The sequence below is a fragment of the Mytilus californianus genome, unplaced genomic scaffold, assembly GCF_021869535.1.
Source record: "Mytilus californianus isolate M0D057914Y unplaced genomic scaffold, xbMytCali1.0.p SCAF_9, whole genome shotgun sequence".
NCBI classification, from domain to species: domain Eukaryota; kingdom Metazoa; phylum Mollusca; class Bivalvia; order Mytilida; family Mytilidae; genus Mytilus; species Mytilus californianus.
Genome location: NW_026262745.1, coordinates 29,725,678 through 29,753,573, shown reverse-complemented (window position 1 = coordinate 29,753,573; position 27,896 = coordinate 29,725,678). Strand labels below are relative to the sequence as shown.

Here is a 27,896-nt window from a genome sequence, read left to right as displayed (position 1 = left end):
AACGTCAATTATAATTTTGATAATCAGTAAAATGAAAATTTTCTCGTAAATAGTTAGAAACCATATCCCTTAATGATTTAAATACAAGTATTGCCTTTTGATATTGAATTTGTTTTCCACATTCAACCAAATTTAACTATTAATCAATAAAGTGGAGGATGCCATTATGTCAGCTTCTACTATAACTCTAGCAGATTTCTTTAATAACTTATTAAGTTTATTTTTTTTTTCTTATTACAACTACCCCATATATTGCAACAATAGTCAAACAATATGGTAGAATATAAGCATTAGAATAGATAATACGTATATGCATAGGTAAATACTTTCGTATCTTTTGTAATAAGTTGATTCTATTTGATATTGTACATGACATTTTATCTGTTCCAATTTAGGTTATTGTTGATGTACAAACCAAGAAGTTTTTCACAATCAACAGTCTCTAATCGTTCATCTGAAATATGATATCTAAATTGTTCTCAGTTGAATAAAGCCTCTGGTTTGAACTGATAATCATTGATTATTAGACAGAAAACGAAGTCGGTGACCATATGATTATTTTATACCATTAAAACAGAAATTTATGTATCAACAACATATAGTTTTTAAAGAAATGTCTATGTGTTAGAGATTAGAGATTTGATGATTAGGACAATTCTAGAAGGTTTTTCGCCGATTTTATGTGCTTTCTATACAAATGTTCGCCCATTTTGAAAGAATTCAATTGGTAATATTTCAAGATTAAAGATTAAAAGAGATAAATGCATTATTTTTTCGATTTTCAGTTAAACTTCAACGAGTTAAGGTTGTATGCAAAATTTTAGCAAAATCTGTGACATAGCCCATTTACTATTCCTTGATCTTACTACGCAAAATTGGCTGTTCCGCGTCACGCCCACCTTATTTATACGAACAAGTTAACTCAATTTGCGACAGTAAAACCCAAGCTATATGTCGGTCAAGCTTCAAATACAATAACGCTATCCCTGTTTCAATGCAAAATAGACAATATTATAATGATATATACACACTATACAATTTTATATAGATATAAATCTGCCTTTTTCATGAAAAAAATTGTAATATTTTGCTTTGAAAGATACAAGTGAATTACTCATCTTTATTTTATTTGGTAAACTGTTCCATATTGGAGAACCAGAATGTATAAGAGTTTTTTTTCAAAATATTTGTTTTTGGCTTTGGAAGTTTCAATAATTTTCTTATCAACTGAACGTCAATTATAATTTTGATAATCAGTAAAATGAAAATTTTCTCGTAAATAGTTAGAAACCATATCCCTTAATGATTTAAATACAAGTATTGCCTTTTGATATTGAATTTGTTTTCCACATTCAACCAAATTTAACTATAAACCAATAAAGTGGAGGGTGCCATTATGTCAGCTTCTACTATAACTCTAGCAGATTTCTTTAATAACTTATTAAGTTTATTTATTTTTTTTCTTATTACAACTACCCCATATATTGCAACAATAGTCAAACAATATGGTAGAATATAAGCATTAGAATAGATAATACGTATATGCATAGGTAAATACTTTCGTATCTTTTGTAATAAGTTGATTCTATTTGATATTGTACATGACATTTTATCTGTTCCAATTTAGGTTATTGTTGATGTACAAACCAAGAAGTTTTTCACAATCAACAGTCTCTAATCGTTCATCTGAAATATGATATCTAAATCGTTCTCAGTTGAATAAAGCCTCTGGTTTGAACCGATAATCATTGATTATTAGACAGAAAACGAAGTCGGTGACCATATGATTATTTTATACCATTAAAACAGAAATTTATGTATCAACAACATATAGTTTTTAAAGAAATGTCTATGCGTTAGAGATTAGAGATTTGATGATTAGGACAATTCTAGAAGGTTTTTCGCCGATTTTATGTGCTTTCTATACAAATGTTCGCCCATTTTGAAAGAATTCAATTAGTCATATTTCAAGATTAAAGATTAAAAGAGATGCATGCATTATTTTTTCGATTTTCAGTTAAACTTCAACGAGTTAAGGTTGTATGCAAAATTTTAGCAAAATCTGTGACATAGCCCATTTACTATTCCTTGATCTTACTACGCAAAAATGGCTGTTCCGCTTCACGCCAACCTTATTTATAGTTAACTCAATTTGCGACAGTAAAACCCAAGTTATACGTCGGTCAAGCTTCAAATACAATAACGCTATCCCTGTTTCAATGCAAAATTGACAAATCAGTCCATTTCAGATATTACTTCGGTACAAAATTTAAAAAAACGAAACTTCCGCGAAATGATGTTATCGTCTTTGCGGCAGCTAAACAAGGTCACGTCATATGTATGCTTCCGGCGTCAAATGTAAACACCGGGCGTTTTCAGGCTTCTTGTACACCTCAGAATATAATAAAATAAGATAAAAAGAACATTTTAAGTGAACAGTGTGGTTTTTTTTTATATTTATAATTAAATAATATAATATTATTAATATTATTATATGAGGGTAAATCGGAACAGCCAAAACAGTATCGTGTGTATCTATATATATATGTGGCATGTGTAGGATTCGAAACCGCGCGTATTTTCTTCATAATCAATAGAGTCCAGTCTATGCATAAGTCCACTAGACCACGATCACTGGTGTTAAACTGATAATCGTAACTTGAGTTACGACGATCCCAATATGGCGACGGCAGAAATAGGTAAAATCTTTTCAGTCATTTTTCTCAAATGTAGCCCGTTGTTGTCAAGAGTTACTCAGCTGCAAGGTTTTTCTATACCATTACATCATATTTGAATCGTAACGGTACACTATAATTGTCTAAGCGCTTAGAAAATTGCCGTCGAAAAATTCGGGATGATAATCGTAATTCGATGGCATTTTTCTTGTTTGATAATCGTAATTTCTTTATGGGATAATAGTAACTGAAAAATAATAAATGTGTCTTCCAGCTTGTCAATGGTATTTTGTGTGTAAAAACGGCAATGTCCAGTTAAACGATTACATTTACGCGTAAAATAAAAAATAATGAAGCAACTTACAGGTTAATATTTAGGACAAATTTACTTACATGTATATATATCTCGATTTATAACTGACAATATGCATAACCTTTTAATATATACATGTACCTGTTGAAGATATGGGAAATGAAGCAGCTGTCGAGTCAGTTATTGTGGTAAATAGAAAATTTAAATTCTTTCAAAGTTTCAATGTTGATTTTCGCGTTTAGGTTTTTTTTTTGAAGTGGGGAAAGGGGGGGGGGGGGGGTATAAGCATTATTCATTATCCCAAAAGTGCAATCCTTTCAAATGAAAGTCCCGTATACCACATTGCAATATGCCATATGTTTTGCCTCAAATATTGCATATATCCAATCGACTTTAAAATCAATACAAAGGCCACGTTAACCTCCCCTATCTCAATATTCCCTATACCACGGGGGTGGCTGTGGGTTACTTCCTATATAAATATATAAGTTGTAACATGGATCAGATATTTTTGGTCTTCGGCAATATATGAAAGGGGATAGTTTTTTAAATTTCAGCAGCACGCCAGAAGTGACACCACCCCTTCCCCCGTGCCTTATACAGACCTTATCTATCATAAGATCGCTGTCAGTTTTTAGTTCCCTGTTGTTTATATTCTGGGATGGGTCCACAAATTATCTAAAAGGGAAATGGGAGGAGGGTGCTATAAACTGAACGTTTATACTAAATTTCTGCGAGAAATGAACAAAATGTTCCATCAGTTACTTAACTGCATTATTGGATTTAACAGTTGTTACTTTGATTGGTGGATATGAGTTTTCATTTTGCCCTTTTCCTTATATTTCAATAGAAATACATAAAGTTTAATTTTGGAGTGAAATGTATCCCGGTTAAAATAGCCGTTCATATTTTTCATGTCACTTTTGTTCTGTTTTACACTGATATTTTATATGATTTTAAAAATTAAATTCAAATATTTTGATTAAATACCCATGTATTTTAGGACGTTTCTTTAAACAGGATGGATGGTAAAGGATCTAGAATAGTTACCAGTTTATTGTTACTATTGTATATTGTTCCGTTCCATGTGTTTATTGTTACTTGTGTTTATTGTTCCTTGTGTTAATAGATAATTAAACAAATATTTTGTGCTTCAGAAAAATGCATGATAATTATGAAAGGCTAATTTTTGTAGCCTTTTCAATAGTCGTCTGGCGCGAAAAGGACAATAACTCAATTTTAGAATTTAATATTTTCGGAGACGGTCAATTTCCGGAATTGCATGCTTTATCATCACGGTTTCTTTCTTTGGACGTCCATGACGACACTATTGCTGCATCCCTTGACAATAAGGTATATCTAACAAGAAAGTATTATCAATGTATTATCGTGGTATCAATATATATGTAAGCAATGTTAGATACCTGATTTAATTCTTATTTTGGCAAGGACAATTCATCACTTCCCCTGATAACATGATTTTGTACAGGTTCACTTATCGGCATCTCCGGGCGGCAAAGCAGATCTATTTCATGATGATTTTTACAACGGCATTCTGATTTTTAATAATTGCTACATATTACCGCTTTTTTTAAATAAATTTTTGTTTATATTATCAACAAATAAGAGTAACATACTAGGTCGAGTTGTCGTTCGTAGTGTATAGTTTGTTCCAAACCAATGTTTGTTTCTCGCACAGGTTGACAGTTGTTTATTAACAATAAAGTTGTTGCAACTAATACACATGTTATCTTCAGTGTGCGTGCGTTTGTTTTTTTTTAAATTAATAATTGTTTATAAAAACAAATTGTTTCTAAATACATTTGGCAGATAGGATTATCATGTAATTGTTATTTCCCTTGTTTAAAAATAGAAATTGCGTGTTTCTATATTTAACGATTTACATGACACTTATTCAGTACATATTTGTTAAATTGAATAGATATTGCTACTTTGAATTCTTTTGTTAAAGATATTTATTTAGGTTCTAAAGTTTAGTATTTGCATCCTTGCTAATCATTTATAACCTTCGTTGAAAGTAGACTTAATCATCTTATATAAGTTGTTTTGGAACAATAGTACCGAATTAAATTCCTTAAAACTCTATAAAGCGCTATGCAAGGCTTACTTGGCGAAGGATATTTAACCAGTCATGGTGGTTCTAAACTTCTATCATTATCGATGATATATGACTTCACTGGACTAACGTTCAGTCCTGCCATGGGAAGCTGTGCTCTTCCAAAATTTCCCTATGAGGTTTGTGCATCTGCCATATGCGTTCTTAAAACGGATAATTATTGCAGTCATTCAATGCTCCATTTCTAAACTTTTGGTCTACATGATACAAATTGTACTTATTGAATAAATTATATATTGTTTTCATTGTTTTGTTTTGTTTTAGTGTTTTTTTTTTCTTTTATTTAGAAGGCGCTATTACATTAGGAATACATCGTCTTCTTATTTATCAGTTCACAAACTAGAACAAGCTGTGGTCCGCATCCCCAACAGAATTGCTCCTTCTACATACATGACCCCAACCCCTTTTCTGTTATGGCTATCAGTAAGGGGCTGGACAGGGAGCATTGATTCCCAGTTCCCTCACCAAACTCCTACTTCATTCCGTATTCTATAATTCCTCTGCACTCCTATATTTTCGTCAACATGAATAATCCCTGTTTTAACAACCCTTATCTCACGGTTAACACCACCCTGACTCCAGCTTTCACCTATCCTATTCCCATTTCCAGCCCTCTCATTCCATAGTTCCCATAATTCTGTCCACCCCTTATCAGTGTCATAATGACTCACACCCTTGAACAACCCATCATTTGGCCACAAAATATATTATACTACCTGATTTGTTTCTTATATGCAAAAATTACGAGTCGGGACTTTTTCTTTAATAATGGCAATTTTTTTAACACATTTCGTTTTTAACTCCCATGCGTATTTTTTACTGTCAACTATATAAATGGCTTCAACGCATACAAGAACAATACAAAATATCTCCTCACAAATGTGTTGTCAAAATAATAAAAATGTACTCTTTTCAATAAATATTCTTGCAATAAATTCCTAGTCACTTTTAAAATTTTCTATAGAATAAATTGAAAAAGAATCAAACTTTCATACACTCAATTGAATTTTGAATGTGTCAATGTCTTAAATTGTCATTCTTACCTATTTATTTGATGGCGCTCTTATTACCCTATAATGAATCTTTTTTTTTAAATCCATAAAGATTACATAGCAAATAATTATTAAGGGTTTTTATTAAAGTTTACTTTGTGGTTAAAAAGTGAGGAACTAATTATAAAACATGGGTAAGCAAACTAAATACCTAGAAGATCTTTTAAAAAATAGACTATAGTTGATGAGATAACTCCTCATGTAACAAGATTTATCTCTCCTGTGATTAAAACACATTGAGATTGAGATTGAATTGTCTCCCTTTGGTAACAGCTAGTACCAAAGCACAATTATTTTTTTTGTGATTTTTTATTGATTAACAATAGTTAAATAAAAGAAAAAGGATAATACTTTCAATTTCGAGGTCTCACAAAAGCTTTTTTTACTGTTATTCTAATTTTACATTAAAAATCCAAATTTAGATGAAAGGCTAATTTTTGTTTTCATTTGATAGAAAAGTACTTAGTATATGGTAATTATGCAAGTACAAAAATGTTCTCTGTTACCTTCCATATTTTTTTCTCTACAATAACTTCCATGCATATGTATGCAGTATATTTTTCATATACCAAGTATTTATGATTTCTTGAATCAGTTTGTTTCTGATATGGCGGAATATGCGCTATGATTTCTTAAAGTTGCAGTCATTCTTTGAATAAATATAGCGTGTAAGGTAATTTAGGGCCACATCAATTTGATTTCTTGATCTTCGAGCTTTTGACTAAACTATTAAAAGAACAGAGATCCATGTTTGCCAATGAACTCCACGTCACCATGTGCTTAATTCCATAACACACAAAGCATTCCAACTTTTCTCTACTCTTACATTAATCGTTTTAAGGATGTCATATTATTAGAATGCCAAACTAAATTGGTGTTGTTAAAATTTATAGTTATTTTCTGAGATATCGAATGTCAGTGACGGTCATGAAGTAGCTAAGCATTTTTATAGTATTTATGGGCTATTCAACTTTTTACACATTCAAAAAGGTGTGACATTTGTTTTCAAGTCCGTATTTAAAGAGAATACCAAACAATATTTCTTTTTAACTCTAAACATGAAGAGATCATGATGACATTTTTAAAAATTTTCTCCCATTATTTGTGACGGTCCTAGTTCCTGGAGTTTTCAGTATTTTAACGTAGTTCGTGTTTCCCCATTTAGAAATTTATTGAAGCGGGTCCCCCTTCCAATTTTATGATATATGCTAGTATGTAGCTGTTTACATTAGAACTGTTAATCATATATGCACAAAAAGAAATGTCATAAGATGTGGGAACGTTTTCGTGATTAATTCATCACCATATTTTCATCATATGCTATTAGATAGACGTTTTTCGTGTCAATACCAATCAAACACTATCCAGTTACGATTATCTTCTTATTTGTTAATACCGAAATTACGATTATCATTTTTGCGAGTTACGATTATCATCCCGAATTTTTCGACGGCAATTTTCTAAGCGCTTAGACAATTATAGTGTACCGTTACGATTCAAATATGATGTAATGGTATAGAAAAACCTTGCAGCTGAGTAACTCTTGACAACAACGGGCTACATTTGAGAAAAATGACTGAAAAGATTTTACCTATTTCTGCCGTCGCCATATTGGGATCGTCGTAATTCCAGTTACGATTATCAGTTTAACACCAGTGACGATGGCTGACATCAATCATTTTATGAATAGTACTCTTAAAGCGCTTAATTGTAAATACATGTCATTTAACTGTATTTCTGTCTCGTTGATAATTCGCTTTTGTAATCTAATGAAATATATATATATCTTGGTTTGTTCATGTTTATTGAATTTGTTTTATTTTGGGTGTTATTTTTTTTCTAAAGAAATGGGTTAAAAGTACTTCTTTGACAGTAAAAACAGAAACAAAATCATCGCCATTATATGAAAATGAAATATATAATACTTCTACATGTTCTAGGATTTAAACAATATTGTGGTCCAGAAAACAATTACAATGAAAAAATTTCATTCCAGGTACAAGGTTCGAACTTTGCACTGTTAATATCACCGTTATGACATTCGATACCAACGATTAGACGATCACAGCTATGAACAGCTTGATGGTAAGTTTACGAAATCAACATAATTATTCATTGTACATCCGTAGCAAGAGCAATTATGATGGGGAGTCAGAATGCGTACCACAGATAAAACTAGTTTCTTGACCGGTAAACCATTGAAGTATTATATTGTCAATATAATATTTCCATGGGTGAACGATATATGCCAAATGTAATAACGTTAAAATAATCTAAACTTAATGAAACCGAAACAGTTTAAACAAAATTTGAATATAATTGTTCAATTTAAATCGTGAGCCCACAATTTTAATACTTAGGAAAGCAACATAAATTTGAGCATTATGAAAAGGCAGATTTATGGCATCTACGCTAATAATATTTCTCTAATTCTTTGACAATTTATACCTTTCTGCACTCATTGTATAAAAAAATTTAATCAACGTGTGGTTGCCGGTAACTCAGAAGATGATTGGATGAATTTAAGGGTCATAACCTTTATCAGCTCAAAATATGCTAACAGGTGTTAATGAAATTGACAACTTTGTGAAATGTGGAAGGCACTCGAAGGGAGTTTTGGTTAAACAAAAAATGAAAATGTATTTTTCAATAATTAGAGAAACAGATGCTTACATAGTTACTCGTGAATTATCGAATTTATCCAATCTCGATAGTTAAATTATAAATTTTAAAATCCTCGCCAAGGCTCAGACATTAAAATTGATAATTTAACTATCTCGATTGGTTAAATCCAATAATCCACTGGTATCAATGTAAGAATCTATATTTATTTGACGGCTTAACGGTGTTTAGTCTTCAATATACCAAATAATGTTGCTAAATATTATATATATAAATTTTGAAGGTTCTAAATTTTGGCAATTCAAATTTTTTAACTTTTCAAAACAAGATAAATAAATTCTGTATATTGATATATGTCTTTTTCAATAAAATAAATATACCAAAATCTATTCAATTTAAATAATTTGTAATGATTAAACACTAAATGAAATATGTATATACAAAAATAAAATCTTGTGTTAAAAAGGGGAGCTAACACCCCATTTAAGTTATCTAAAACATATGTTAACTTGTCAAATGTCTAAATATAGATGCGAACCGTGTGGATATAATCATTTCCAGCTATAATAGAATAAAAAAGACGAAATACGATCCTATTTTTATGAAATATCGTTGATTCATTGTCAAAACGTAAAACAGACAGTCGTTTTACTAGAAATGGGTTAAGTTAGAGAATTGATAAGATGTAGTGGATTCGGAAACGATTATCAACTTGCGACTAAAGTCGCTCGTTGATTATCGTTTACGAATCCATTACTTCTTATCAATTCTCTACTACCGAATTTTCGAATATTAATTTTCGTACAAACTTTTCATGCACAGAATCTGTATATTGTTATATGTAAAAAACATCTTTCTTTGTACCATTAACTTGCTTTTATAAGAAATAAAGAATCTTTATGTCCTCTTAGTACAAAACGGACTTATCTGTCCACAACGGGCAGAATCTTAAGAGAACACAAATGTCAATTTTAAATTAATTAACAAAGTTATAAATTCAGATAAGTAGAACTTGTTATTACCAAAAGAATATATAAATTACGCACTCATTCTAAAAATGGAATTCAACAGAAATTCCGTAACATTGTTGATTAAATCCACTCTGACAATGCTTCAAACAAGCCATCATATTTCAATCTGAGTATATGTCTTAATATGCAAATGGTGTCTAAATTTATAAGTGACCAAATATACGATTTTTATTTCATCAAAAAAAATCATATCAATAGTTTTCACATCCCGATTTCGACATTGTTTTATTATGGAACGCCACAGCTGTCTTATGGTACCAGTCTTGTATTACAACTCCAGTTTTCGGTGCATGTCAAAACATGGCGTGAAATAAAATAGTCCATTTTTTTCTGAATTTTTTCTGGGCTCAATTTGTTCTGTTTGAAGTTTATGCTGAGTTGAAACATACATTTAGATTTAAAAAAATCTTGCATCTTTTTTGGGGATATCAAACCAGGAAAGTGGAAGGATATCATGTTTACTGGAAGTGATGCAGCCTAGTAAAAACAGCAAACAGAAAGTAGAAAATTTTTTTTTTCCTACGTTCACTGCAAGGAAGTAGCTCATGTGGACTTTTGTGTGCCCAGAATGACAAAACTTTATGATTTCAGTACTCTTTAAGAAATAAAAATCATGGGGTATCAAGTTACACTGAAAAAACTGAAATTATGTAATAATTATGATTTTTTATACAAGACACCATACAAAAGTATAAAAAGATATAAAGCACAACAGTTTGAGGTAAATTGAGATTCTGGAAGTATAACATATATGGTTTTCAATTAAAAAGAACATAGAAAGATTTTTTCCTCCATGAAAACTTCTTCTTGTGATGAAAATTCTAGTTGAGCAGTTTCATTGAAAATCAGTGTAAAGTTGAATAAACAGCTAGATACAAAAGTATTTTTTTTCTTTAGGGTTATTATTTTTATGGCTCAATTGTTAACATTTAGGTAGAATAAATATAAAATGAACTTTTGGTGAACAGATTTTTACAAAATGTTCACTTTACAAGAGTCTATGACTTCTTTTCCTGTCTGCGGCACTGCATCGTTAATTGAAAATTCCATGTTTGGGATAAACATTTGTTTAAAAAGTAGAATTTTTCTAATACTATCCATGATGACAAAGATTTTTCTGCTTAGGTGTGACAAGTAATCAATATTCTTACCAAAAACACCAACTTGAGTATTCATTTTGTTTATTCTAGGATTTTATTGCAAATCTTATATGCATAGGAGTGTGAAGTACAGCCAAAAAACCATCATATAGTAGGCATGTATAAAGACATGTGTTGTCAAAATAGACAAAGGTATACTAGAAGTATTTTTTGTCTGTAAATAGTTGTATTGCAACACATTCTTCAATATGAAAAAGTTATGGGGTAGTTTTTCAATTTGACGTAAACAAGAGGCCCACTTTGATAGACTTCATGGAAAAAAGGGGGAGGGGTAAAATATTGAATGAGGTTCGATCAAAGAGAAGGAAACAAATAAAAATAACAAATAATGATTCTCTTCTAGCTTAACAGTATCCAAATAATTAGTTAACATTCATAAAGATAAACTAGAATGAGATTTACATATCATTTGATAGGCATGACTTATTTCCAAATTTTGCCTTGTTTAGGCAAAGGGTACTCCGTTAATAATGGGAATTTATTTAATAATACAACTAAACAATTCTTTTAATGGCATTTTTTATGTTCAAATATGGCTACTTAATGACACAAAATAAATGATTTATTTTTTTAAGACATGTCATTACAGGGTACCAGTCTTGTATAACAACTCCAGTTTCCGGTGCATGTCAAAACATGGCGTGAAATAAAATAGTCCATTTTTTTCTGAATTTTTTTCTGGACTCAATTTTTTTTGTTTGAAGTTTATGCTGAGTTGAAACATATATTTAGATTTAAAAAAAATCTTGCATCTTTTTGGGGATATCAAACTAGGAAAGTGGAAGGATATCATGTTTATTGGAAGTGGTGCAGCCTAGTAAAAACAGCAAACAGAAAGTAGAAAAAAATAGTTTTGACTTCAGGGTTACATAACTTTTTATTCTTCGTGGCATGACCCACTTTTTTTTCTCGATTAAATCACAATTTCACATTACTACATACATGATATGCACATGAAAAAATTTTTCTATGTAGCATTTTATTTTAAAAAATTTTCAAAGATCAGCTGTTTTGCATGTAAGCCTATGGAGCAGTCAATTACAAGACTGCAACCTGCAGCATAGGAGAATTTTTTCCTATGTTCACTGCAAGGAAGTAGCTCTTGTTGACTTTTGTGTGCCCAGAATGACAAAACTTTATGATTTAAGTACTTTTTAAGAAATAAAAATCATGGGGTATCAAGTTACACTGAAAAAACTAAAATTATGTAATAATTATGTTTTTTTTATACAAGACACCATAACAAAAGTATAAAAAGATATATAAAGCACAACAGTTTGAGGTAAATTGGGATTCTGGTAGTAGTATATCATACTTGATTTTCAAATAAAAAGAACATAGAAAGATTTTCTCCTCCATGAAAACTTCTTCTTGTGATGAAAATTCTAGTTGAGCAGTTTCATTGAAAATCAGTGTAAAGTTGAATAGACAGCTAGATACAAAAGTAATTTTTTTTCTTTAGGGTTATTATTTTTATGGCTCAATTGTTGACATTTAGGTAGAATATATATAAAATATATAAAAATACTATCCATGATGACAAATATTTTTCTGCTTAGGTGTGACAAGTAATCAATATTCTTGCCAAAAACACCAACTTGAGTATTCATTTTGTTTATTCTAGGATTTTATTGCAAATTTTATATGCATAGGGGTGTGAAATACAGCCCAAAAACCATCATATAGCAGGCATGTATATATAAAGACATGTGTTGTCAAAAAAGAGAAAGGTATAGTCTTTCTTGTCTTTAAATAGTTGTATTGCAACACATTCTTCAATATGAAAAAGTTATGGGGTAGTTTTTCAATTTGACGTAAACAAGAGGCGCACATTGATACACTTCATGGAAAAAAGGGGGAGGGGTAAAATATTGAATGAGGTTCGATCAAAGAGAAGGGAAAAAAAAAACAAAAAATAATTCTCTTCTAGCTTAACAGTATCCAAATAATTAGTTAACATTCATAAAGATAAACTAGAATGAGATTTACATATCATTTGATAGGCATGACTTATTTCCAAATTTTACCTTGTTTAGGCAAAGGGTACTCCTTTAATAATGGGATTATATTTAATAATACAACTAAACAATTCTTTTAATGGCATTTTTTATGTTCAAATATGGCTACTTAATGAAACAAAATAAATGATTTATTTTTTTTAAGACATGTCATAACAGGGTATCAGTCTGGTATTACAACTCCAGTTTCCGGTGCATGTCAAAACATGGCGTGAAATAAAATAATCTATTTTTTTCTGAATTTTTTTCTGGACTCAGTTTTTTCTGTTTGAAGTGTATGCTGAGTTGAAACATATATTTAGATTTAAAAAAAAATCTTGCATCTTTTTGGGGATATCAAACCAGGAAAGTGGAAGGATATCATGTTTACTGGAAGTGGTGCAGCGTAGTAAAAACAGCAAACAGAAAGTAGAAAAAAATAGTTTTGACTTCAGGGTTACATAACTTTTTATTCTTCGTGGCATGACCCATTTTTTTTCTCGATTAATTCACAATTTCACATTACTACATACATGATATGCACATGAAAAAAAATTTCTATGTAGCATTTTATTTTAAAAAAATTTTCAAAGATCAGCTGTTTTGCATGTAAGCCTATGGAGCAGTCAATTACAAGACTGCAACCTTATGTGGTATTCTGATATTACGTTATGTCGTTTTATTATTACTTGATGATATTTTGTCTTTACATAATATGGTTTTGACATTACGTAATGATGTTTTGATATAACACCCAATATGGAATAGTCATTACTTACTGATATTTCAAAATTACGTGATATGGTTTCGTATGGACTTGATATGGTTTTGTCATTACTCGATGTGGTTTCATCATTATTCATTGTGGTTGTGTTATTAGGCAATGTGGTTTTAACATTACTTGATGTGTATGTGGTTGTTTCATTACATGATGTGGTTTTGTTATTTCGTAATGATGATTTGCCAATTCCTTATATGGCTTTAAAATAACATAATGATGTTTCAAAATTTGACGATTTTACACTACATGATGTGTTCGTTCCAGTATTTGATGTGGTCCTGTCATTCTTTGATGTGGTTATCACATTACTTGATGAGGTAAAACAAATGACTATTTGGAAAAAACTAGTTTTATTTTTAAAACCGATTTCCATGTTTTATTTGCCTCGGATGAGTGTGGCAATCCATCGAGTTAGAGTTCAAATTTATAGTTCGGATTACTGTTCGAATTAAACTTCGAGTTAGTCTTCGATTTAAACTTCGAGTAATTTTCGATTTCGAGTTAGAATTCAAGTCATAACTAGAATTAAAGTTCGAGTTAGCATTGAGTTGCGAGTTGAACTTCGAGTTTGAGTTACCTTTTGAGGTAGAGTTCGAGTTAGACTTCGAATTTGAGTCTCATTTAGATTAAGATTTCGAGTTGAAATTGGAGTTATCTAATATGAGTTCGCATTTAAATTTTCTATCGCGGATCAAGGGCTTTTGCTCGGGCTGCCGAAAAAAAGGGTTAAGGGATATGCGTACAAAAGATAAACAATGTTACAGTATACAAAACACCACATAGAAATCGAAATAAAGTTAGATGTGGTGTGATTGCCAATGAGACAACTATCCACCAGAGTTTTAATGCAGTGGATGTAAGCAATTATAGGCACCCGTAACTAATAACTAAACAACTTACGAAAAACAAATATGACACACATGAAACAACGACAACCATTGAATTACAGGCTCCTGACTTGGGACAGGCACATAAAGAATGTGCACGTGGCGGAGTTAAACATGTCTGTGAGCGCAAAACCCTGTGACCATATATTTGTTCCGCATAATACTTGTTCCCCCTGGAACAAAACTATGGATAATAAAAGTTCTTGGGAACAAACATTACATAATACTATTTCCACCTTCATAAGATATTTTCCTGGAACTAAAACGTCATATGGTTTTATAATATTTGTTCCTTTAAAGAAAGAGTGTCATTTGATTTTTTACACCTGATTACATCTTAATTAATGTTCATCTCACATAACATTTACCTGTACATGTAGTACATACAAAGGAAAACAACAAAAATTGTACATATTTAAATGATGGCTCTTATTCCAAACAAGGTAAGAATATATATTTTTAATATTTTATTACTGCATGCTCCACTGTGACTTACTTAACTAAATGGTCCGTTAGTCTGTACCAATGAAGAAAGTTTAGCTTATACTTTAGTCAAGCATGAAGTTAGCCACAAATTTCAGATGAAAATGCCTGTACTTTATTATTGGAAATTTACTTCCATACATTTGTAGCTAGAAATAATTTTGGATATTGTAGTATATATTCCTAGAACTTTGATCATATGATAAATATTTCTAGAACTTTAATTATCTAATAACCATGATAACTATCCCTGGAACATTTATAATATAGCCAATATTCCAATATACCTGGAAATTTTATAATATAACAAATATTCCTAGAACTTTTAAATATAACAAATATTCCTGGAACTTTTTACAATATAACAAATTCTCCTGGAACTTTCATAATATAACAAATATTCCTGGAACTTTTATTATATAAAACATTGTCCATAATATTTATTCCAAAGAACTTTTAGCATATAACAAAAGTTCCATTGGGAACTTTCCTTGTGTAATATTTTATCCTTTGTGAAGAAAATTTTCTTATAGCATTGGATAAAATATTATATAAGGAAAGTTCCCAATGGAACTTTAGTTATATGCTAAAAGTTCTTTGGAACAAATATTATGGGGGAACTTATATTCTGTCACAACCCTACCATGAGTGAATAGTGTAACAGCACAACACAAGAATAAACTGTAAAAATCAGATGCAATTGGCTTAACTCTTTAGATCGGTATGACTGGGCAATATAAATCAATCAAAATCCTGGGGGTGATCTCGGGTTCTCCGGAACAGTAAGCAGATCCTGCTCAACTTGTGGCACTCGTCGTGTTATTCGTAAAAGTACAAACCCAGTGATTTGGTCTAATTCGGTAGGTCACATTCAAGGAAAAGAGGACGGGATTGTGGTTACGACAACTGGACCGGAACATATTCGTCGTCACCTGTGAAACAGATATTCCAAAAAAATAAGTTTTTTTTCAATTAAGTGCGAGGTATATCAGAGAATGGAATTAATAAAAATATTTATTAAAAGATTGATATTCGTATATGTTCAAATGATAATACACGGTAAAAAAAATCGAAGAATTCTTATTTTATAGAATTGATGATTTGTCGCTTAGTCCGATCTCCCCATTTCCCTGTAACTTTAGTGTGAGTTGATTTAAAGTGTCTCATTTGTTGACAATAAAGTACAAGACATTTGATGTGTGTCCAGCCTGCGATATTAATGTCGCGGAAGTGAGACACAACAAACATATACTCCGTCGTCGGCGTCTTCATCATTTAGATCGTTAGGTTACTCGTTTGAATAGTTTTTACATTAATTTGTCATTTCTGGACCTGTTAAAGCTTACGTCATTTGGTATGTGGTGGAGAGTTGTCTCATTGGCAATCATACAACATCTTCTTATTTTTATATTAGTTTTATTTGCATTAAATATTTCGAAATTAAACTATTTTGTCATGATAAATTTGAAAACCTCCATGAATTGTTATAAAACTTGTTTAAGAGTTCATCTTCTATATCGAGATAAAGCATGTACAGAAAAATATTTCTTTAATTTTGTTTTTTACCGATAAATGGACGTTTTACAGTCAACATTACACCTTAACATTGACAGCAGCAATCTCAGGTTAAAGACAGTGTTCTGTGGAATTCTTCACGAATTTATTGTAATACTGCTTCCATATGAGAACTAAGGGAGAAAAAAAAAAAAAAAACGGCAGGACCATGTGGTTTGCGATATTCCCCTTATGTCCGAAATATTGATATTTTTTGTACTTTTTTTCTAATTTTTTCTTATTTTTATTTTTTTTTACAAAATATCATCAAGTAATAATAATACAACATAACGTAATATCAGAGTACCACATAAGACAGCTGTGGCGTTCCATATTTTATACTACTTTCTTTGTTTTGAACTGTTCTTTTGTATTGCTAGCTGAGGACCTGCTATGCAGAAGGCACTGCGAAATTGCATATTTTACGCAAATATTCCTTGTAAACTAGGACTTTTCTAATTGTGTAAACCCTGTTAGAAATTTACAAAAAAAAAAAAAAAAAAAAAAAATAGGATGAGAAACGTGGTTCATATTGTTGAAGGGCACTTATTTATTTTGCTTTTAAAAAAATGCTTTTACCCCTTTAGTCGTAACTGAATTAAAAATAATTAATTTAATGTCAATTACAAGTATGACAATAAACTTTCAATAATTAGTCTTAATGAAAAATATGAAATAACATAATTTTAACCTTTAAAGAAATGTACGAAAGCCTATTAGGGTCACAAAAAAAATATTTATCTCGTAATTACGAGATATTCATCTCGTAATTACGAGAAATCTATCGCGTAATTACGAGATAATTATTGCGTATTTACGAGAAGAGAAAACTATTGCGTAATTACGAAATAATCATTTTTTAACTCGTAATTACGAGATAATCATTTTTTAACTCGTAATTTCGAGATAATGATCGCGTAATTACGAGATAATTATCGCGTAATTACGAGAAAACTATCTCGTAATTACGAGATAAGCATCGCGTTATTACGAGAAAACTATCGCGTAATTACGATATAAGAAGTTTTTTATCTCGTAATTACGAGATAATTATCGCGTAATTACGAAATAATCATCGCGAAATCACGAGAAAACTATCGCGTAATAACGAGATAAGAAGTTTTTTATCTCGTAATTACGAGATAATCATCGCGTTATTACGAGATAAAATAAACTGCTTCGCTGAGCGCTGCTGGATACGCCCGCAGAGGTCCAACCCTGAACAGTTGGGGCAAAAATGGACACAATATTCAAGCTTGATACAGGTCTAAATTTGGATTGTAATTAAATATTTGACATATTATAGGCTTCTGAATAAATGTAATCAAAGAACTTGAAATTTGTTATATGAATTGAATTTATATTCAATTAAAGATTTCTTGCTGTTGTGCAATACACTGTGCTGTTGCGCAATACTTAGTAAATCTGTTGTCAGACTATAAACAAATAAAGTTCAATTAATTCTCAATGTCATATTAGAAATTTATGAAAATGTAAAGGGAAATTACATCAATAGATATAAACTATTCACGAAAGTTTCATGAGAATTGCTGACAGCATTTTTTAGTTATTGTCCGAAAACTGGAAAATCACCCCTTTTTTAATGAATAAAACCCAATAACTCAGAAATGATAAATGAAAAATTTATAAAATTCTAAACAGAGCTTACATCAATAGATATAAACAATTCACCAAAGTTTTATAAGAACTGCTGAAAGCATTTTTTATATTTTGTCCGAAAACTGGAAAATCTCCCTTTTTTTATGAATAAAACCCTGTAACTCGGAAACGTAAAATCTAAAATATATAAAAATCCAAAGGGAGCTCACGTCAATAGACATAACCAATTCACCAAAGTTTTATGCAAATTAGTTAAAGCGTTTTTGAGTAAATGTCCGACATGTTGACGACGGACGGACAGACGGACGGACGGACAACGGTATACCATAATACGTCCCGTAAACGGGCGTATAAAAATGATTATCTCGAAATTACGAGATAAAAAAATGATTATCTCGTAATTACGCGATAGTTTTCTCGTAATTACGCGATAATTATCTCGTAATTACGAGATAAAAAACTTCTTATCTCGTAATTACGATATAGTTTTCTCGTAATTACCTGATGATTATCTCGTAATTACGAGATTAAAAACTTCTTATCTCGTAATTACGCGATAGTTTTCTCGTAATTACGAGATATTTATCTCGTAATTACGCGATAAATATTTTTTTTTTTACCCTAATAGGCTTTCGTAGATATGTGACGGGTTCTATATTGATTTTTAATTTCCCAGTCTAGTATCAATGAGGTTTTGTTACCTGCATAGGTCATAAGTATCAACTTTTAACATGCGTTTATTAGATTTTTTATACACCCTTTACTGATTTTTGTATACTTACTTGCAAGCTTTTCAGAATTTTTTTAATTTGTGCATGTTATCCATACATGCAACACCTGTGTCCAACTTGAACTTTTATCAATATTATCAATGTCTAAATTGTCTTTCTCGGAGTGAACAGATTAAGTTATTCTGTTGATGTGATTTTTACTGAACTTTTAGCTCAGTATGGATAAAGAAATTATAGATACTGAACTGAAAAAACTTTAACAAAGTACTTTGTGTGTTCGTCATTATTTTTTGTCATTGAATGGGGCTAGTCGATGACATTATTCTGTATTTCTCTGTGCGATGATTCACATTTCAAAATCCGAAAGAACTCCCATCATGTTATTCGAGAAGTGTAAGAAGAGAACAAAAGAAGTGACACGCTCTACTGACACGTATCTAGTTAGAAATTTTCAACAGGAGTTGATATAGCCTCTCAAATCTTGAACTTATTTTACCATTTTGGCTTCGGTTGATAATGTAACATAATTATATCATTTAAAAATAATACACGGTTTGTTTAATTTCAGGTAAGGAATAAGAGGAGTGCTGCAATTATTCCCCGTCATAACTACGGGAAATACTTTCTTTCAGACTGTTTGACTTTTTTTTGTTGTGTTTTTTAAATTTGATTAGCTACGTATACATAAAGCAAACTAGTTACTTTTAATACCCAATCTCAAAGTGAAAAAAGAGACACCGAGTGCAGGCCTAAATCAAAGGTTATATCCCCTTCTTTAATTTTGTAAGCAGTTTCAGTGATTTTTTTTCACAAATATTCAAAACTCAACTGGACCAAACTAATCCAACAGTGATATATTCAAAATAAGTTACCTCAAAAAAGGATTTCCTCTTTATGCACTAGTTTAATAAAGAGAATCGAATATATATTTTAACAAGCTATACTCGGAACAGAAACAAATTCAATACAGTTTAGGAAAAAGAACCAGTAATGACCGCTAATTATACAGAAATCCTGACACAAAATTGTTGTGATTAAGGAAGATTGTAAACAAAATATATAATACCGAAAAACAACTGTCAATGAGGTATGTCATGCATGACACATGGAAGTCAGGCGCTTGTTTAGTGGACCCCCTTTTTTATTCTATTTTTCAATATTATATGCAAATAATTCGTTCATATTTCAACGTATCTCAATTTATTCTCACTTTATAAAATTAGTTTATATGTGTCACCCTCTGTATATTCTTATGTGCAGAATACTCTTAAACATAAGAATAGAGGGCAACATATATAAATTATTATTGTTAAATCGCATGGATAAGAGTTTGAACACTTTAGACAAGGAAAAATAAGTTGAAATATGAAAAGAATATTTTCAAATATAAATTAACCACAAAAAAATAAAAAATGTGGGCCACCCAACAAGCGCCTGTGCGTGGAATACTATATTTTTAATATAATACTTCCATGTTAGATAAAATAGTAACATATGGTAGTGAAGGGTGATACAGCACCGGAAAGGATTTGTTGTGGCACCATGGGACACTTATATACTATTATAATGTAAGTATTGACACATTCGTGTTTATATGGTAGTTAAGATCGATAATTATGGATCTTTTCTTAAAAAGGAACTTCGATGTTTTTCTTAATTTTTAACATTAGACGACATTTCATGAATATACTAAACATTTAAATTAATGAACGCAGGAGAACATAAAGATAACATATCCTACCAATGATTTTGACGCTATAATATCCTACTGTATACATTCAAAATACTTGCATTTACTTCTTTGATCTAGCTCTTTCTTATAATGACAAGAATAACATTCCCTAAAGTAATTAAATGGGCTACCTTTTCATAATACAAAACGTATATAAAATTTTATATGTTTAAAATTTTGAATAACATTAAAAATTTCACGTTGCCATCTCTTTTTTATTTTAATTTACTTTTTCAGATTATATATATATATTTTTTTTTCAATAATACAATCATCATGTGCAATTGTGTATTCAAATATTTGATAATAACAATATAATTACTCGAATCAATATAAGATAAATTAGACAGAGCCTCTTTTAAAAAAAAAACCTTTTTGCATATTTTTCCTAAAGATGTCAACAGAACCACACTACTTTATTTTGATGTTTAAAGAATCTATTTACATTCAAGTATACCATGTGCGTCTACCTCCCAACTTGCCATGCATCACCATCCCTTGGTGGCTTTTGCAGTTAAGTTAAATATCCAATACATTGCCAATTTATTTTAGGAACTTTTTCATGTTGGGGTGTACATGAGAAGGAGGGAAGCACTGTTGAACGTTTATTTATATATATCTATATATGTGTGTAGTTCATGATGCTCAAACTGCTTTTTCTTTTCTTTGTATGTATACTAGACTATTGTTGTTTCTTTTTGTTATTGTCTTATTAATGTCTTATAGTGTATTATGCTCCTTGTGAGCCCATTTAATGGAAATAAAACATCTTCTTCTTCTTCATATTCATATGCCTGTCCAACGTCAGAAACCTTCTCAGTGTAGGAGGTTTTAATTCCTATGTCATATTTTTTGTAGAGTTAATTGGTGACTGCAGATCTCTTTTCAATTTATAATTCACAACTTCTACAGACTGGGGACGATCATTGACGTAGACATTTAGTTTAAGACATCATTTTGCCCCTTTTTTGCCGCTGGGTTGCTGCTTCATAGACGTATAACCAACATATCCTTTTATTCATATCTGAAATAAATCTATATCACTGAATAAAACATGCTTCGCTTATTCGAGGAACAAAAAACTGAAAGTTAACAAATTTGTAAGAATAAGGAAATAAGTAATTTTCCGTGGTAAAGGATAGTATTCATTACTCTCAATTGACAAACTAACGAGTTCTAAGTACTTTTAGATTGGTCACTTCTGTTACGTCTTATACATTGGACGGATTTTAACACTGATTCTATAAATAAATGTTTGCTAAGTACTTTTGGTTTTCTAAGTACTTTTTGATGAAATAAGGCTTATAATTTATGAGCTTTTCCAGTTGAAACAATCTCACTTCCTAGGTCATCAGGTTATTTTACAAGCATTCAAAAATATAAATGAGTCACTTTTCTGGAAGTAAATGAGAAAAAAACCCCGATTACTTCCAGTTGAACGTTTCCAGATCAACCTTATTGCCATTTAGGTGTCAACCACCAATTCAAAATTCCTATCTATTTTTTTTTTAAGTTTTCACAGCTTTTTAAATATTTTACCTTAACTTCATAGAAACCAGGTATATCCTGAATTGTACATGTATCACCTTTCTACATGCCAATTTTCAACCAATGTTTAAAGTCTTGTAATGAAACACCATCGCAAGGCAACTAATACTAACATTAACTCCTGGTTTTCTGGAAATCTTAAATAAGTATACTATGGAGCCGTTAATCTTAAATTGTTAATGCCAACTCATGGACAAGTAAAATATGGCTCCAAATCATCTAAATTTATTTCTCTTTCGCCAAAAGTTTTATTTCTGCAAATTTGTTGTTTAAGTTAAGTAAACTGGAAAGTTATTTCACTTGACCCATATTTTTAATTTCTTGGTACTGTGAATTTTTGATGTTATGATATTAATATGTAGCCAAAACATATAAAAATTTAGTGTAATCTGAAGCAAGATGCTTTACCAAATATGTTTGCTTAATACGTTATCAAGACAAAACAGTCAACTTAATCACGCCTGAACATAAAAAGGTGTACCCGACTTTCTATTGTCGATGAGATTATTGCCCATTTTTAGGATTTTTTCACAATAAAGTGTTACCAGGGGGCAGAGATGCAAATTTATGCTTTAAAACAACAATCTCTTATCTTTCTGTGGATTTTTTTTCTGTGGAATTTATGCTTATGCACAAAAAAGATCCACATGTATTAGCACATACCTCAATCGCCTGTTTTTGTGAAAATTTGTCTTTAATTTAAAAGTTTACAAATTTCTCGGTTCATAAAATGCAAAAAAATCTAAATATTGCACCTACATTAAAGTTTTAAAGCTCATAGAAACAGATGTAAACAATTCAAATATACCAACTTGACCATTTTTACCTTCTCTAATAACGAGTTCCGTTTCTTTTGTTTAATTTCAACTGTAAATATTTTAACATTGTATCCTGTTTAGACTAAAATATTGTGTGTCATGTCCATATATATATGGATCTGTCGTAGAGTTGTCACTTGTTTAGATGTACTTATCAAATAATTATTTCTGTGACTGTTTCTTACGATCCTTTACGATAGGTATTTAGCTAATCTGCAATCAATTCCATCTTCATGCCTAATATATCATGTACTGTGTTACAACTCTAGATTCTACTGACGAGGAAAGGTAACACTAGGCCACCGAAAACTGAATTATCAGTTCAGTCTAGGTGGCTGAGTGGTCTAGAGCGCTGGACAAAATGCAAGCGGTGTTGTCTCGATATCCCAAATAGCATGAGTTCGAATCCCGGCGAGGGAAGAACAAACATTTGCTTCCGCAAATTTGCAGATTTAACATTGTTGTGCTTATATTTAAAGAAAATATGAATATAATATGTGTTTTCAGCCGTGTATCACTTTCACTTGTGACCCAATCCATAGAGTTGTCACCAGTTTAGATGTATATATACATAATTACTCTAAATATCAGCACAACAACGTCAAATTTGCAGAAAAAACCCCAAAACTTAACTTGTTTATAAGATAACGATTTTCGCAAGATTGTTAAATATGATTTATAACACCATTCAAACATATTTCAGATGACAGGAAAATGTGCTGTTACAGTTGACCAATGAACCATGGAAATGAGGTCAAGGTCAAATGAACAATGCCATAAAGACATGTGCACCATACACCAAATATAGCTGACCTTTTAATTACAGTATCAAAGATACAGACTTGACAACAAAAAATTAAGCTAGATCACTGACCCATTCCAACCATATTTCAGATGACAGGAAAATGTGCTGTTACAGTTGACCAATGAACCATGGAAATGAGGTCAAGGTCAAATGAACAATGCCATAAAGACATGTGCACCATACACCAAATATAGCTGACCTTTTAATTACAGTATCAAAGATACAGACTTGACAACAAAAAATTAACCTAGATCACTGACCCATAAAATGAGGTCACGGTAAGGTGAACCTGTCTGAAGGACAAGTAGAACTTGCTAGGACCATGGAAGTATGCTAGGACCCAATATGTCAAATATAGTTATCCTATATATCAATAAAGATAAGTGTGAAATTTACAAAAAAAACCGACTTTTTTACTGTAGAACTATTTGCATAATTTCCCACTAATATTATTTCTATGAACGACGTTTCCTTTTGTTTTTTTTGTAAAAAAATGGCACGTCTCAATATTTCTGCAGTTTGGTATTATTGTACCTTGAAAAATTCGTAATACACAGGCCTGCAGAAAGGGTCATAAACATTAATAGTCCCAAGGAGGGTTCAGAAGATATTCCAAACGCATAATTGTTGTGATCCTTCGCGCTGTATGAACATTTTGAGAAATTCTGCATATATATATACATATATATATATATATATATATATATATATAGTCAGCAGGGTTTAAGAACATTTGTTGTTCGACCTGTTAGCCAAATGCGTTTTGTTAAAATATACTTTTTCACTTTTTTGGTCTTTTGGAAAATGTTGTTTGTGCTGTATTGAGACCCCTCTAACAAGACATTTGTTTTGCATGCACACGTTTAAAAATTGCGGTTTTTATCCAACGCAATCATAGGTTTGAACGTTGTTATACGTGTGCATGTAAAACAAATTTCGTGGTAGAGGGGTCTAAATACAGCACAAACAACATTTTCCAAAAGACCAAAAAAAGTGAAAAAGTCTATTTGAACAAAACGCATTTGACTAACAGGTCGAACAACTGATGTTCTTAAACCCTGCTGACTGCCATTGGCGATTGCCAAATAAATTGATCACTTGATCTAACAAAATGGATCTTAATATTAATTTAATACCAAACAGAAAACAATAAACTTGTAGAAAAGATGGTATACCACAAACATGAGGTGCAAAAATGTGTACACCATATCCGGATTTCGACAATTAATGTCTCTTCAGTATATATATAATCAACATTTTGTGTTCAAGATATCTATTTTCAAACTACAACATGTATCATAAGAAAGACCATCCCCCTTCCCCAGATAGGGTGGAATATTTACTTCGATAAGCATTCTGTTGCCCTAAAAAAAAAATCAAAGGGGCGTCTTCAATTTTCGAGGCTGTGCGTTATCCAAGTTTGAACACTAAATTTTACAGAAATCATAGCAAAAAAAAACGTATATATAGAGAGCGGAGAGTATCAAATTGAGTTACATTTTTTATTGGGATTTCGGCGTTAAAGAGAGGCGGAAGAAACCAAAGGAATTTTAGGACGAAACAAGGTCGTACACATATAAAAAACCGGGTCTTTCCATTGTGACATGACCGTTTCTTTCGTTCCATACATGAAAATAGAAATATTGAGGTGCAAAATTGGTTAAAATCTCCTGATCTTCAAGTATATATCTTTCGTTTCGTACGTTTAATTCCATACTACATTTTGTAAGTGTACAATGTAATGAGAAATTAAACAAATTCGAGGGAAAGTTCGCGCTATTAGACATTTTCGAAAAGTCGTCTACACAGACACTTATACCGACACCGATACCAACACTGACTACAATATTATAGGGACCGTATCAAAATGTCGAATCATGTTGAATGAATAACCTCGTACAACTTGGTTGCAGATATAGAAAAATACTTTCTGTATTTCTTATATATTTTTTTCGGAATAGGAGCTAGAAACACCGAATGCTCTTATTTAGTTTTAGATTATTAAATATGAATTTGTGATATTCCATCTGTTTCTTTTTTTCAATCATTCAAACGGAATACAGTATTGCGTTAGAATATACAATTGGCGAACTGAATAACTAGAAAGCATTCGGAACATAAATAAAGTATCTTATTTCTTATGAAGTAAACATATGTTAAATCAATGTAAACCAATAGGTTTTAGGATTTGTAATGGACGTTTTAGTGACTCAAGTATAAAATAAAAATGGTTGTAGTGTAAAATTCCACCAAAAACAAAATGTCAGAAGTAAAAAAAATAGTTGCAAAAAGTAAAACGAAATGCGAAAAGTAATAAAACAATTAAAAAATTATAAAAAAAACCCCCAAAATTTTGCCAAATTTTGCCAAATAACTTTTTCCCAATACAATTTCAAAAACTAAACACAAAAATAAAATTTTGACCCCCCCCCCCCCCGCCTCTTTCCAAAAACAAAGATATGTATCTTAAAATTATATTTGACAATACCAGTGTTGAATTCATGTGAAGTGGTTCTTCATAAGATTTTTTTTATTTTGTAACCAGGTATAAAAATTAGTGAAGGAAAGTTAATAAATTCGTTTTCTTCGTGTTATCAAGGGTGTACGGAATTTTACAATGCATTTTCAACACCGGTGTAAAATTCCGTACACCCCTGATTCCACTAAGATAACACATACTACCAACTAAATATTTATACGAGAAAAGACTTTACATGTTACTGTTTCTGATATAAGTTTTACTAATTTACTCCCCCCCCCCCTTTTTACAAAGTACAATGTTAAGATCGGTTAATTTTCAGCTACTGAACAGAGCTAAAAAAGTAGCAAATAATTCAAAATAAAAAGCTTTATACAGTATTTAAATAAGAAAAACAAATATAATATAAATGCCTGTGGTCGTTGTACATTGAGATGACCCTTTCTGAAAAAGGTTACCTGTAGGCATAGGTGTAGGTGTAAGCGTCGGTATCGAATGGTTTTAGAAAATGTCTATTCATCATTTTGCCGTGCATTTTATCTTATTTCTTTTTGAATCTGGAACGGTTGTAGAAAATATTGCATCTTACAATCGAAAATAGTAACATGTGTATGTATATTCTACAAATACATAAAATAACAAATAAATACAAGGAAATCCTACATTTTCCTGTCTGTAGGTGGTTCGTCATCGTATCGGATATAAGATACTATCGAAACTTAACATGTCTTTGTCGGGGTACTATAGACACATGTACAGCGAACAACAGTAATACAATAATAAAAAAAAAAAAATGAAATAATGAATATTTTGGATAACAAATATCTTTTTATCAGTATGAGCAGCCTAATGTAAAATAGTGTCATTAAATATGCATTTTTTATATATGATGAATGATTTATTCTCTGTTAAGCTCCATATCCTGTACATGTTTGCTTTTGGTATATGGGTTTTTCGTTATTTATTTCTTAATTCAGTATAAATAACAATAATATAAGCCTACCTTTATTCTGTATACAATAATTGATTAAAATTAATTATTTCATGAATCCCACAGGAAAAACACATGATTTAAAACAACTTTGCTAACATGTCTATCGTTATCTTGCGACGTAAAAACCCAGACAAGATAAGGGTTGTTTGGTAAATTTAACGTACAAGGTTTGTTGACATAGCCCATGTGTCAATGATAATTCTTATCAGCACTACAGTGAAGTGTAATAATCATTTTTATCGATCAATACACGGAAATATGACATGTCTCAAATCCGGCGTGATGTACATGTAATAGCTCGTCAGCCGAGAAGTATTATTCACACTTCAGAATTCAGAATTCAAAACTTGCACATTAACTTAGAAAGTTATTCCATGTTTCCTGTGTTATTGCAGTTCAAATCTAAACACTACCAATAAAATTCTTAAATAATCATAAATACACGCACAAGGAAGTATTGCACAGGTTATATTTGTG

At 30.9% G+C, this 27,896-nt stretch overlaps 1 protein-coding gene across 1 annotated transcript in view; it reads right to left on the bottom strand.

The window, feature by feature from the left end:
- LOC127714321 (glycoprotein 3-alpha-L-fucosyltransferase A-like) overlaps window positions 1-27,693 on the bottom strand; it is a 40,436-nt gene extending 12,743 nt beyond the window's left edge. Inside the window, exon 1 of the mRNA XM_052220381.1 lies at window positions 27,429-27,693. The gene's annotated coding sequence lies outside the window, so the exon portion shown is untranslated. The remainder of the gene's footprint in view (window positions 1-27,428) is intronic.
- Between the last annotated feature and the right edge of the window lie 203 nt (window positions 27,694-27,896).